This window comes from Nicotiana attenuata, unplaced genomic scaffold, assembly GCF_001879085.1.
Source record: "Nicotiana attenuata strain UT unplaced genomic scaffold, NIATTr2, whole genome shotgun sequence".
In the NCBI taxonomy this organism is placed as follows: Eukaryota; Viridiplantae; Streptophyta; class Magnoliopsida; order Solanales; family Solanaceae; genus Nicotiana; species Nicotiana attenuata.
Window position 1 is genome coordinate 64,695 of NW_017671029.1, and position 12,316 is coordinate 77,010.

A 12,316-nucleotide genomic window follows, 5' to 3' on the forward strand; every position below is an offset into this window, starting at 1 on the left:
ATGGCTCCATAGAGATGGATGTAGGCCGGAGTTCTGGAGCATAGGGGATGGGTATGGGTGGAAAAGAGGGGTGTTCATCCATGGTCGAATCATTACATTGCTTAGGCCTAGTTGGAGGCCTTTCGCCACAATCTGGGCTAGGTAACTTGGATCTCCTATTTGGACTACTATGTCTCTCCCCTCTAGTTGTAGGCTTATGTTCAAGGCTTGGCCCATCAGTCCCCATTCCAGCCAAGATTGAGGCGCATGGTCTAGTTAAATGGGACTTGCGGAGAAGATCATAGGTGCTTGGGGTTGATTCACTATTTGGGGTCATGTCCAAACATTTCTTCGAGGTCTGGGGAACCTCCTATTGTGGTTGTTGGGTGGGAGTCTTGGCATTTTGTATTGTTTTTTTGTTTTGCTTTGTATCTTGTAGGGTAAGAGAGTTCTAGTCCTTGTTAGTATATATTGGGGTAGTAGAGCAAGTTCCAGTGTAATTTGGATCATTGACTTTGTCATCCGTTTGCTTCATCCTAGGATTCAAGTTGTCTTGTTCATTAATGGGATTTTGACTTGGAATTGACAAGGGGTATATTTGATTTGTACTATGAATGTTTCCTAACGGGTTAAGGGGGGTTTTTGTGGGGGTGATGTCCATGATTTGTGGGCTAATAATGTCAAGCATTAATGAGGAGTATTGATTAGTTGTAGGGATGAGAGGGTCTCTGTCCATGGTTAGGTTTTTAGGGCTCTTTCCCGTCGGCGCATTTAATGGTGAGTTTTTAGAGTTTTTTGTTTGGGAGGCATTTATGTCCAAAGGTTTTTGTGAGTAAATGCTAGGTGCATTTGATTCCTTTCTTATATTACCCTCTATATAGCCCGATATGGAAAAGACTGAGGCATCAGTTTTTTGTTCATGTTGATGCCTTAGGTCTTTGCCTGAAATTTTTGTCGAGCAGCCCTCTTTTTGGGAAGTGTTGTAGGTTGCCGTTTGCATGGAGCTTTGATCCTTTGCGATCCAGTTCAAGCTGTTGTTTATTTGCACGGTACTGTCCTTTAGGTTTAGTGTATTGTCCAGTGGATAGTTGTTGTTTATGTCACTTGTCTCTCTAGGGTTATTTGGTGCTAGGGGGCTTTGCACCAGGGCGGTGGTCGTTTTTGTCCACTGGTGCAAGTCTAGGTTAGGGATTTTGTTTGGTATCCTCTTGGAGTTCTCATAGTCCTTGCTAGGGTTGGATGCATTATTAGGAGTTTTTTTAGTTTTCCTTTGGTGGGACACTATGGTCCATTGATCAATTTTTTGTGTAATAGCCTCCACTTCATTTGGCCTGGGTGTGTCATTTCCATTTTGTTCGACTGCTTTAGGGTTTTGGCATGAACAGATATTTTGGTTATGTCCTAATCTTCCACAGTTTGTGCATAGTAAGTAGAAGCCTTTGTAGGTTATTTTCTGTATGTGTTTGCCAATCACAATGTAGGTTTTGATTGGTTTTCTATGGGTACTAATACGCAAAGACGGGCATACTTTCCTCTCATGGCAGATTTGGTACAGGCATCTATTCGAATTAGTTGCCCTAGCTTTCCTCCAATTTTTTGTAGTATGTCGTAGTCGTAGAATTCTGTAGGTAACTTCGGAAGTCTTGCCTATATTGCTGAGTATGTTAGAGAAGCTTTTGAGGCTACAAACCTGGGCTCCCATTTCCTCACAGTGAGAAATTGATTCCCAATGAACCAGGGGCCTTCATGAAGAGCTTTGTTGTAATTCTCTTCCTTGGTGAATCTTATCAGGTAGTAGTCGTACCCTAGATCTACGAGGGAAAGAGGTTCAGTTGGTCTCCAAATCGCATATAATTTTTTTTTTGGAGGAATTGGTATCCCACTCTTCTACCAAACATTTTTATAATGAGGGCGTTGGATCAGTTTTTGTAGATACATTCCTATCTGGAATGAAAAAATCGGGGTCTGGGTAGTTGTCCGTTTCGTCTTCAGGTTCATGCGATTCCAGGTTTTGTTGCACTATTACTTGGCTACAATCTGAAGCAGTGTTCATGCTAGATTTTAATGTGTCCAAAAATGACATCTTATTAGTGTTACTAGGGTTATTTTCCTTTCTTGATCCCTCCTGAGGGTGTTGGTCCACGCTTATTTCCATGTCTGTCGGGGGGATGATTTGAGGTGTGCATAGGGTTGGGATGGAGTTGGCTAACCCTTAAAGTGTTGTTAGGGGCGTCATTTTTGCTTCCAAAGGGGGGGGGGGGGGTTTGTTCTAGTTTGGACTGGATCAACAATGTTGTGTATGTTCAGGGAGAAATTCGAAAATAGCCAGATTTACCACTGGTCGTTGAAAAATAGCCAAGTTTCAAAAGTCATCGAAATTTAGCCACTTTAAATCTGAGTGAAAACACTGTTCAAAATCCGAAAAAATACGCCCGCAAATTTTACGGGAGTTCCAGCATAAGTATGCTTGAACTCCCGTAAATTTTACGGGAGTTCCAGGATAACTATGCTGGAACTCCCACAAATTTTACGGGAGTTCCAGCAAGTATAATTGTCCAGTATAATATACTGGAGTTTGGAGCACTGGTGCTCCAGTCTCCCGCAAATTTTACAGGAGTTAGCAAAGTATACCGGTCCAGCATAATATGCCGGAGTTCGTACACAAATGCACCAGAACTCCCGTATATTATACTGGACCGGTCCCTATTGCAGCAAAATAGTGGCTATTTTTTATTGACTTGATAAACGCTGGCTATTTTTCATTGACCAGTGTGAAAACTGGCTATACCATGATATTTACATTGGATGGAGAGAGGTGTGGTTTAAGGAGTCTTATTGGCTTACGGGAAATGGCAAGGGATGGGAGACAGTAGTTTCTAGAGAGAAGGGAGAGCATCTCACTCTAACCCATTCTCCCTTTTTACATAAATACTTACGGACTTGTATCCATATACATGAACTCGATCATAACGTAGTATTTTAGATACCTCCGGATCTGCGTGGTACAACTTGCCCAGACGTGGATCACACATCTATTAATCCACATCAGATAAAATTGTGCCTAAAATCTCTATTTCTAATTATGTTTTATATACTCGTGGAATCTATTTCTAATAATATCTTATCCAGCTTTGTGTTTATTACCCAAAAGTCACTTTTTTTTGTTACATAAAAATCATTCAACTTTGTATTCATTACTCAAAACTCACTTTTCTTTCTTTTGTTACACAAATATTATTTTACTTTGCTCTAGTTATCGCAAAAGTCACATTAACCAGATTTTATAATACTTTTATTTGTAAAGTCTATTATGCCCTGACAGTATAAATCCTCTCATTTATGTAATACCTTCTATATTGTATACTATACAATATATTTGTATCTAGGTATTTTACTTATAATTAAAAAAAATATTATTTTAATTACTATATGTATAATATATTTGTATATTTAACTTTTTCATGGCACTCAATTTGTTTAATCATATGCAAACATGAACATATTTTAAAATATAAAAAACAAAAAAAATTATTATTTAATATTTATTTAAAATAATACAACACTACAACATTTTAGGCCTTTCACTACACCTAAAAAGTGTGGCCTTAACTATCAAAAATTGTGGCCTTTAATAAAAGGCCACACTTTTGACCTAAGGCAACGTTTTTTGAGGGGTGGCCTAAACGAGTGTAACCTTTGCCCTAAGGCAACACTTTTCAAGTGTCGTTTTAGAAGCCACACTTGAAAAATGCGGCCAAAAGTGTAACAAGAGCCACACTTGTAATCCCCTCTACGGCAACACTTTTAGGTACTGCAACAACCCATTAAAAGCGTGACCATCGTTACTCTTTAGGCTACACTTCTCAAGCGTGGCTCCAAAAAGTAACACTTGTAAAGTATAGGTTTTGCTACCATATAGGCCACAAATTTTGCTAATCCCTGTTGCCATACTTCTGCGGTCAGTGAATTATATTTTGTACATATCTTATAATCAAATTTAAGTATAAAGATCTCAAGCACCTAATGAACTAGTAGATAATAAAAGAATAATCCAAATGCATAAACTTGCAATGAACTTCAAACAAGGAATAAATCTCGTGTAATACATCAACGAATAAAGAATCTTGTATCAAGGGGCATGCTAGCAATTAATTAACTTTATAAAAAGCAAATGTATTATTATAGTATCAGGAATAACAAAAATCATAATTGCCCAAAGTCTTGATGATTACATTCCATTCAGTCAAATTGTCGTTTGGCCACCATTTCCAACTGCTCACCAAGACTTTCCTGCACATTTAAAATAAAACTAGTAACTAGATAGAAATCAATAGTATGCAAGTGCAAACTTAGAGCAATATAACAGAGTTGTCCCTTGAAAATTTAAATACCAAGCACTATTCTAAGAAAAGATGTATGTTTTAAGTATAAGACTTGAGCCTAACCTAAACTAGTAAGGGTACACTATAATACTTCTCAATATTTATCAATTTTCTCATTAGTAGTTTTTGTGTGCATTGGCATCAACAGTTTCTTTTGTATTTTGCATTATCATCGACACTTTCTTTTGTACTTCTGTGAAAAATACATATCAAAAAATAGAAGGAAAAAAGAAGATACTTTCAAATTTCATTCAGTTGTGTCCATTACCGGAACACAAGTATACATTCACTCGATCATGTCCAATATAGAAAGACATATCCAAATTAACAGCTGATAGGACGGTGCTGTTACAGATAAAGAAAGATCCAAGAAAATAATGGGTTTGACGAGTACGACTTTATAATCCAAAATTGATGATAATCAGATTTAAGAGTAAATTACATATACATAAACTTTCATATCTTCAATGAGAATGTAAAAAAAGATACAACTTCGCGAACTATGTATCATGCAATATGTAATGGCTAAAAGAATCAATAAATTATTCTATCATTAACATTTACAAGTTTCAACTTACTCTCTGTTTCTACCAACTCAACCTTATCAATTTTACAATAGTTCGACATTAAAATCTTGTTCAAAAGCACCTCCAAATAGAAATAATGTACTAAAATTCCATAACATATCTCGCAGTACCAAAAAGAATATTAGCTTCATCTTTAGATGAAGACAATGTTGGCATAGGCTAACACGTTTACATGACATCTCAACACCTAATCAGATAGTTAAAATATATATTAAGAACCATGTCCCTGTCATATAAGTACTTTAAAATCTTTCATATTGGTTTCGTATTTTGATGCACGTGGAAATTATTCCTTTCTAACATGTAATTGTGAATCTCATGACATATATATGTTTGGGTTATCAATTGTACCTTTGATGTTGTACGTTCATCAAAATCTATATGGAGCAGACCTCTAGCCAATTTTGAGATTACTAATTCTCTGAAAACCTTGTCCTCCTACAAATAGCCACAAGACATTAACTTTATAACTAACAAAATAAACTAGACAGGAAAATCTTATAAATAAATATTCAAAAGACAATCAAAACTACCACAAAGAAAACAGTAGAGATGAAAATGCTAGGACCTCATGTAGCAAATCCAAGTGAAACTACTATGCAATCCTGTAAAAGACAGTTGGAAACAAATTTATATCGATAAGAAAACAGCATACCCCTTCCGCTTTAATTCTACTTCCTTTGTTTGACCAGAACTTAGATTGTCAAGGTATAATAACTGAGTTTGGACTAATTTGTTGAAATGTCTACTCAAAAATTCTAAAAGACAATAAAATATTATGTATAATGGTGCAATTGATTTCTTGTGATCTGCTAAGTAAAGGACCATAAAAATGATTAAGCATGTGCAAATACATAATCCTGCACCTGCACCTGCACCTGCACCTGCACCTGTAGATTTGACTAAACACTTTTGCATGCTAATTAAGACAGAACTTTAAGGTGTGCCATATATAAAATTCACCATCAAAACTCTAGTATATCCTCCAGAAATGCTCTTCAATAACATCGAGGCAGGCTGTATATGTATAATGCGCATGCCTGGAGAAATCTTCAAAACATGTTGTATAGTAGTTTCTAGAATAGCAGATGACTCCTGTATAGGTTTAATTTTATCTATCCTTTGAAATCTATTAGTACGAGCTTTACGTCCTTTTGCAATATATAATGCCAGATACAAGAAATTACTAAGAGGTCTTAAGAAGATACCACATCATAGATAATAGCCAACTCCTTCCCTACAACAGAAGTATTGATCTTGGATGATTGTCACATGGTAATAACTAGTTTTTAGTACAAGTATAGGTGGAAAGGAAAAAATACAACACCCGATTCTTCTTGCAATTAGATAATCTTTTAACTACGAAAAAATGTCAATCAGTTCAAACATTAATAAATATTACTGCAAGAAGCTATGTAAGAATGGGCTATCTTTTTTGCCAATTTCAACAGAACAAAATCGGCTTCGACCCATTGAATTTGCTATGTAAGAATTGGGGATGAAGCAAGATCTTGGTCAAGCAACAACAATTTAAAGAAGCAAGACATTTTTACCTCCACAACTAAATAATTCCAACATTCAGTTTAGGTAGACCTAGTTCAGCTCTCCAAGATGCAATTCGAGTACTGCACCACTAGAATAAAACAATGATATAAACATGTCAGCTTAAAAACTGAAGGCTACAAAAGTGTAAAATTAACCATGAAGTTGAACAGTACAATTTACGAAAATAACAAACCATAGCCTATTCTAAGCACCCACCACTGGCAAATCCTTGAACAATAGCACAAAAGGATTCTTTCTATCTAGAATAACCAACATTAGTACAAAGTTTATTGATAATTTATCTATGTCAGTATTTAAAAAACAAAGAACATCTCTAGATTCTAAAAAATATGACCAAAGACTTAGGGCCGAAAACAAATTACCAACCTACTTAAATAGTCCAACTCCTACAGTCACAAGCATGATATGGACAACAGAGTTCTGAATCATTCACAAAATTTGGAGAAAAATTGTGAGCTTGCAAGAGCAAGCCTTAACTTTTGGAAAAGAAAAAGAAAAACTCACTAAGGTAGAGAACAAACAATAAGAGGAAGAAAAGGAGTGAGCAAAATCAAAGTAGTGGAAGTGGGTATTGAAGTATTAGTGGTAATATTAGCAATTAGAGAAAAAATTACATGGATGAGTGCTCCGCGAGTAAGTCTTTGGGTATTTGACGACAATGGAGATACTATCAAGGTGGGTGGGAAGAACCAAAACCCTAATTAAAGCCTTAATCAAAGTATTCAAAACCCTAAACTGGAAACAACTGAAAATAAAGGGGCAGGAGGTTACCATTTTAAGACTTAACCAATCATTAATGTGGAAGCAGCGATAAAGCAGCAACAGAAGTGGTGGAAGATGCGGCAGTAAAAATGGAAATTTCTTCAACACCAGCAAGTCGACGGAGGTGTGGGATAAAAAATTGGCAAATATTTATTGTACTATCGTTTTTTCTTTTAGAAAATAGGAGAAAATATTTCATTTTTTCTTAAATTCCCTCCCAAATATTTCATTAGGAACAATAATGGAGGGAAACTTCTAATGAAAAATTTTATTGGAAAAGTTTAGAGCACCCTTATAAAGGGTTGCTTTTATGATTAAGAAATGGGACGCTCTAAAAACGTTGTAATATAGGTGAGTATGTGCTGCCAAATGTTCTTTGAGTTGACAACACTTAAAATGCGTTGTCTATATATTCAAAGAGAACTCTTAACAAGTGTGGTCTAAACTAGGCCACCCCTTTATAAGCGTTCCCATAGATGTTTTTGACAATGCTTTCCGAGCGTTGGCTAAAGTTAGTGTGGCCTTAGACCAAATTTGTTGTAGTGCAAATAGATTTATTTAACAAATGTAGTTTTTATAGTCTGTAAAAAATTTTAAAAAAAAAATCAAAGATATGTGTGTTTAATATTAAGTTTTTTAAAGATTTATTTGTTAATATTATTTCTGTGAAAATGTTAATCTAATATTTCAGTGTGCTAAATATGGGTATTTATTTATTGGATTAACGAATATGGTTGGGCTGATAAATCCGTGAGCTTTGATTTTAATTTTTATAAGAAATATTTCATTGGGCATAGTTAAGAACATTGTAATGTTACTGACAAATTTAGTAATGCTACCTATATATCTTGAAAACTAACTTTATATTATAAAAATAAAAAAATAATATATGTTAAGTTTTTTTAATTAAAAGTAATGCCTAGGTAAAAATATATTATATAGTAAATGGGAGGATTAAGATAACTAAAGCATAGTAAAATATTTTTTGTGTAACAAAAGAAACAAAAGTGACTTTTGAGTAATATACAAAGTTGAATGACTTTTACGTAACAAAAAAAATGTGACTTCTGGATAATGAACACAAAGCTAAATGATTATCCATAAAATTAACTCTGTTTTTATACGAAGAACCTTATGGAGCTATATTTGTAAACATATTTTTCCCTGCAGTGTTAGTTCCATAATCTTAAAATCACCTCCAATGATAGCCTATCGACTCTATATATTATAGAACTAGTTGTACCCGGTGCGTCTTTGTGAAAGTTGACTGCAAAATTTTGAACAATGAGATAAAGGACAAAATGAAATAAGTATTTGGTTTAATAATATATTCTTTCACATTAAAATGGCGAATCAAACTTCCAATTTATAATTGTTATCCAAAATTATGGTCGTCTTTTAGGACAAGGGTGACGACTGATGAAGAACTTTTGGTTCATAAATTTAATACTGTTTTCTTCCACTCATCGAATTTTAGGCCGAAATGATGGCTTTTTGTTGACTTCGACTACATAAATTCTATAAACCGTTATTGCTAAACTACCATCCATAATACACAAATTTCTGACCAAGCAAACAGAATGTGGTCTAAACAAAACCAAAATTATTTGCCTCAAATCCATTAACATAAATGTGAAGGAATTTAACAGCTATACACAGACAATATTAATTTTTTTTACCCTATCAAATCTCTAAGAAAACAACTATAGATGTTTATAAAAAGTAAAATTAATTTTCCAAAAAAATAAGATATACTCCCTCCGTCTTATATTAACAATCGTGGTTACTAAAAATAGTTATCTTAAACTATTTGTCACTTTAGAAGTTCGAGATAAAATTAATTATTTTTTTCTTTTTTACCCTTAGTAATAATTATCCTTGAAAACTACAAAACCTAACTTTGTTCAAATACCAATGAAGAAAGATTAAACCTTAAGACATAAATAAGGGTAAAGTAGTCAAAACTCATCCTAATTAATTTTTCTTAAGGAATATGTACAAGAAAATTATGACAAATAATATGAGACAGAGGAATATTATCTGCTAATTATACAAGTTAAATATTCCAATGTGAAAATTGCTGGAAGTTATTACCGTCACTTAACTAACTCGGCAAGAAGCTGTTACTCATTCCAATCTTTGCTTGTTCCCATAATTCTTTTGTCTATTTACGAAATAAAACTCGTGAGTAGATTCGAAAGCTACGTGTCGCAGGATGCTCAATTCTTGGTAACAAATGTAGCGTCCAGATGTTTTGCTACCAGAAAACATACAGGGACATGGCGTAAGTTCAAGGAATTTATGTTGGACTCATAAAAATGGTTCTTATCCACCATTAAGTTGTCATTTTGTAGTTGATTGCTTCTACTTTTAATTCGAAATTCTAGTAAGTAGTGCCCATGCTTTGGCGAAGAAAATAGAAGGAGATCTAGAGATTATATCCATACAAATACATAATCTTAGTTTTCTACAGCTCTAAAGGAATATTGCAATAGCTCAATTGAGCATTATCGATGTTGGTATAAATTATCAATTAGCACAATTGAAAGGCACCTAGTTACAAAAAATTATTCTAATGGGTCATCCCCGTGCCATCAAATTTTAAAGAAAAAGTGTCATCAAAGGATTAACTCAAAAATGATCTGGATGATTGTTTACCCTTAAAATCAGATATCAATTAAATCTGTAAGTGGTTTTAAGGATATGCGGATTAATCTGATACAAAGCGACATATTAAATAATGAAAAAATGAAGATAGAATAAATTCAAACCACAAGAATAAGATAGTTCCAGCCTTAGTGAAATAGTCACCCTTGGTTCGGGTTCACCACGACCAGCACTAATGAACAAGAGAAATAGCTAATAGTAGAGAAAATAATAATATATTGCTTTGGAGTGTGTGTTACAGTATGTTTTATGAGTAATCAGACCCCCTTTATATAGTAGGGGAGTTCTACATTTGGTACAACTCTATAAAAGGTGAAAAATCCTCTGATTAACTGATTGTCGGTTCCCTATCGAACATGTCGAGATCCCCGCCGTGATATCCGACTGGTCGCGAATATTTCGGTCTTCCGCTGGTTATGCTTGATTGTCGACAATGTACTGCGAAATTGTTCGAGTTTGGGACCAATTATAGAACCATGACCTCGGCAATCCCCGAGGGCAGGCGTCGTGTCCCCGGGCTCTGGCTCGATGGGACTTTCGGCTCAATTTTGGTCCCTTGCCACCATATCTCGCGCCTGGCGTATCTTGTTGGAAGTCGAGGTGCATCATGAGATCCGTTATACCCTAATACAAAAACTCCCCTCGTTTCTCGGAGGGTACATGACGAGAAACGACAAGAGCTTCCAATTCGTACTTCGACACATCGCGGCAGAAATGACAAAAGACCCGAAACGTCACGTCATAATGGCATCTAATGCATGTCGGCCGCCGGTCGGCTATCCCTGGACTCGAAACGTCGCCTAACTACTATAAATACCTCTTCCTTTGTTTATTTTTACTTTACATCAAACCTCCTACCCTCGTACCTTTAGCATTTCAACAATTTTAAGTGCTTTTACCCCCGTTACTCAAGGTCCTTTTGCAAAAAAATTCACTCGTTTTCTTCCTAAGCCAACAAGTCTAATTCATCAACTTCCTTTCTTTTTTCATCATTTCCAAATCTCCCTCCATTTTTACTTTCTAAAGGAATAGCAAAGACCTCCAAAACCGTTCCCAAAAAAGAAACTCCTTCTATTGTTGATGAACCAGTGGCCAAACCCCCCTTGAAAATGTTCGTCCTCGGGGGATGCTAGGCCAATAACGATTTCAAAGTTGAAAAACCTTCTTCCGTACAAGGTCGTTGTGAAGAGGTCTCGATATACATATGTTCGATTACCGAAGAGATCCTCCCTACCGTTCGGAAAGATTGCAACTGGGCCGACAAAAATGTAGTGGTCCCCGACCCCAATGAGGCCATTACCACCCATGTCGAGGGATACCTGAGTGTTTACACTTATCCATTTACATTGGGACCGGTGGACCCGGTCATCATAGACTTCTGCAAAAGATACGAGGTATGCCTCGGTCAGATCCATCCTTCAATGTGGAGGATCATGATCCTTCTATGATTTTTATGGACAAAGTCGACTCGTGTCATTGTATTGTGGATCATCTACTTCGTCTGTACAGTCCTCGAGTGTTCCGAGGGGGATTGATAAAGCTGGTGCACCGGGGTAGCAAGGCCCCATTATCAAGTATTGATGAGGACCGAGACCGAGGCTGGCAAGGCCGTTTTATCCGAGTGAGGACTTCGTACTTGATTCCGGCAGAATGTATGCCATTCCCTGAGAAATGGAATACATCACATAAGTAGAAACTTCCCTTCGACTGTTGATTTTATGTTTACTTCTTTTTTCTTTATCGGTATTCAGGTGATGCAGCCGTCACTTGGGTCCTGAATGTTATCCCTCAACTCAAGGAGTGGGTTGAAGGTATTGCTCACTGATGCCATACTCCGAGCGCTCATGGTGCAAACTCTCGAAGGGTTGTTGGGAGGCCCGCTCCCATGGTAAGATCTCTTTCCTGATCAGTTTGTGTTAGGTTTCTCTTTTTTAACATCAAATTCTAATTTCTTCTTCTTTCTTTTGCAGGTTTTCCTAAGGATGTTGAGCTTAGGCCTCCGGTCGGTGGCGAGGACTTGCCTTCCAAGTCTCCTGCTCCAGGGCAGGCCGGAGAGAGGAAAAGGAGGAGGGCTCCGAGCTCCCCGAGCTCGAAGAAAAAGAAGCTGCGAAGGAGGTTGGTCCGCAAGTCAAAAGAAACCTCCAGCTCCCAAGGGCTTGGCTCGGACTCACTCCTCCGGCTCAGAAACGAGTCCGAGGAGGACAAAATTTTTGTGGCCCGAGAGCCATCGGTCCCTGAGGAACGGGTGTCAGCCGAGGGGGGGACAACATAGGCCAATCCCTCCCAAATTCAAGAAGCCGATACAGCAGTGAGGGTTGAGAACCCTCAAGACGCCGGTTCTGCCCCACTTGGTGTCATTGACACAATGGGATC

At 36.6% G+C, this 12,316-nt stretch overlaps 1 long non-coding RNA gene across 3 annotated transcripts; it reads right to left on the bottom strand.

Moving 5' to 3' along the window:
• Positions 1–4,067: 4,067 nt before the first annotated feature.
• Positions 4,068–8,154, bottom strand: LOC109205370. 3 transcript variants are annotated; one of them, XR_002064659.1, is made up of 5 exons: positions 7,286–8,154; positions 6,502–6,581; positions 5,517–5,553; positions 5,300–5,386; positions 4,068–4,269 (listed from the first exon to the last, which is right to left on the bottom strand). It is a non-coding gene; the product is annotated as an uncharacterized LOC109205370 (long non-coding RNA). The 3 variants fall into 3 exon arrangements; XR_002064658.1 differs by having other exon boundaries at positions 5,482–5,553; XR_002064657.1 differs by lacking the exon at positions 5,517–5,553.
• Between the last annotated feature and the right edge of the window lie 4,162 nt (positions 8,155–12,316).